This window comes from Varanus komodoensis, unplaced genomic scaffold (genome assembly GCF_004798865.1).
Source record: "Varanus komodoensis strain SLA01 unplaced genomic scaffold, ASM479886v1 scaffold36, whole genome shotgun sequence".
Taxonomy (NCBI): Eukaryota; Metazoa; Chordata; class Lepidosauria; order Squamata; family Varanidae; genus Varanus; species Varanus komodoensis.
Genome location: NW_025335873.1, coordinates 9821185 through 9824053, shown reverse-complemented (window position 1 = coordinate 9824053; position 2869 = coordinate 9821185).

Here is a 2869-nt window from a genome sequence, read left to right as displayed (position 1 = left end):
GCCGGCCATGGGAGCTATTTAGGGCTGCCTGCGCCCTCAACCGGCTCCGCAAAATCATCAACGGCCACGCGCTTTGTGGAAGGCCAAGGGGTGCAGCCGCGCGAGTGCAGACAGGCCAAGGGCCGCCCGGGGCAAACGCAGGGCCTGGAAGCCGCGCGCACCATGAGGACCGAGCGCGCAGCCACGCCTGGTTTCTGCTCCTTTGCCCTGACCCTTCGCCAGCCCCCGCAAACGCCCCGCACCCGACTCCTGGCAGCACCGAGGCGACGGCACTCCCGAGCAAGACAGCAGCCCGCTGGTTGTACCCCACGGGGGATCGGGAACACTTTATTGGGCTGCCCCACAGACAGAGGGTTCCCCAAAACCAGGCCAGGCCCCCGAGAGAGAGGCGCAGCCCCCCAAACCAGGCCAGCCCCTGAGGTGTGCTCAAGAGCAAGAGGGGGTACCGCCTTCTCCCCTCCACCCTCAGGACCTCCCGCTTCTCCCCCGCAAACTCCGCAGGATCAGTTGTGGATGAAGTGGGGAGAGGAAAGGCGGGGCGTGCACAGGGTCCCCCCATCTGGCAGCGCACTGATCGCTGGGGGGGCTTTGCCAGGCCCGGGGGGTCCGTGATCACTGTGGCCATGGAACTTCTTCCACCTCCCCAAGCCCGGGATTCAGGCGGACTGACTTGGCCAGCCTCACATCAGATGGTCGGGCAGAGCAAAGGGGGCACCAGCTGGGCCCGGGTTCAAGCCGCGGGGTCCGCAGCTACTCCACGACGTCTCCGTACACGTTCCTTTTCACTGCTGCCTCGGCCTTCACTTGGCGATCCGAGTCGGGTCCTTGCTCTGCAGAGAGGAGAGATTTGGTGGTGAACCGGGGGCACGCGGTCCGAGAAAGGCCGATGACCCCGAGAATGCGCGCAGACACATCGCCAACCGATTTCGCGATCCTAAGCTGCCAGCCAGGATGATGTGCCAACCTGAAATGCTGGGGGTTGTGGGAGCTGTAGTCCCAACATCGGGGGTGAAGGGTAATTCACGAAAAAGGTTCTGAGGGCAACGAGAAACAAGGAGGCCTCGACCGGACTCCTGCCATCGAGCAAGCGCAGAATACTGCAGAGGGACCCAATCCCAAACTTGTCTGGGAATGCAGGCATGGGAGTAAATCCCACTCCATTTCTGACAGTCCGGCTGTCCGTGCATCTCCGGCTCGCCTTGCCCCGTCCAGAAAGACACTGGCACCCACCGCCTTCGTCAGCAGGACGGCCCGTTCGCTCACCTTGGGCTGGGTCTCGCAGGGGCTCTTTATTCTCCAGAAACATCCATAAGGCACAGCAATTCCGGCTCTCCCGCTGGGTCACCGTATAGCTGGCCACCGAGCCTGCAACTGCAAACCCCCCCGCCCCCCGGGAGCGATGTTGGTGACACCCACAGAAAGATTTGGCACGAGGGCCAGAAAGATCTCAAGGGCTTTCTCCATCCAAGGACACGATCCTATGCATGCCGGCTCGGGAATCCTAGGAACTGGAGGCCCACTTTCTGTCTACGCTGGGCAGGACTGCACCTTAAAGCGATTTCCAGCCTGCCTTTAAAGTGTCCCACATTTAGATCTAGGCAGCTGTGTTGATATCTGGCAACAGGCCAGCTCTCACAGGATTCCTCCCAAGCAGGAGCAAATAGGGCTGACTTGCTTTCTCAGAATCCATGGCCAATCCCGATACACACACAGCACGGGGGGGGGGGGGGCAGAGAGGGGATGACACCACCCAAAGTAGCCCACCGCCCGGTCTTCATTCCAGCACCCGAGTGGCTTCTCAGGGAGGCAGCCAAATGCCTCCAGCTGGTTCTGAACCAGAAATATCAAACGCCAAAGTCCACACGTTGCAGAGTAAATGCTCCCCAGATTTGAGAGAATTCACACCGCCCTCCTGGAGGCTGGTCAGACGCAGAGCTGTGCACCTTGGGAGACCCCCCCCCCGACCTTTCCATGAGGCTTGTCCCAAACTCTCCGAGCTCCCCGCCCAAAGCAACACCTACCCCCCCCAGGAGAAAAGTCACTGCCGAAGGAACCCGGGGGTGGAGAGCGGTGCAGGCCCTCACTCTGCTGTGGGGCTGGCGGGGGGGGGGGGGTTGCTTACGGCCCACAGCTGAGTGTGCCGGGCCGCCTGGACCCCCACGGAAGGACCCGGACGGTGCAAGAGGCAGCGCCCCGCTTTGCTGCCAGCTCACCCGGGCCTTGGGGGGCCGCACACCTTCTTGATACCCACCGAAGGAGAGCAACACGGTCCACTGCAGGGCCCACGGCGTCTTCCGGCTGAGCTTCTGAAGAGCGAAGGCCGCCCCCGAGCCTGTTCGGACGCGGAGAGCCGGGTCAGCCCCGGGCCCCCCAAGCCCCTCCCCGGCGGGCGAGACGCAGCAGCCCCCTGCCGGCAGCTGGCACCCCACTTCCAGGGCGCAGTCCTGCTCGGGCGGAAGAAGGACCTGCGCCTAACGCCCAGCGCGCCGCACCCAGCGCGCTGCGGGAAGGGCGCGGAGCACCTGCTGCATTTAGCGGCGAGCCGAGCAGCGCAGGTGCAACCGGCCGCGCACCCGCCCGCCCCGCCCCAGCCGCCGCGGCCCGGGCTCACCTGCGACGAACGCGCCGACCCCCTTCATGAGCGCCGCCGACTGGCACGCCGCGTAGGCCTGCAGCCCCTGCAAGGCACACGCGGCGCGGTCACGGCGCGCAGGCGACGCCGGGCCTCCCGGGGCGCACCGGGAGCCCCGCCCGCCCCGCCCGCGCCGGGGACGCGCCGGGAGCCCCGCCCGCCCGCGCTGGGGACGCACCGGGAGCGTGTCCCTTGCAGGGGCTGCAGGCCTACGCGGCGTGCCAGTCGGCGGCGCTC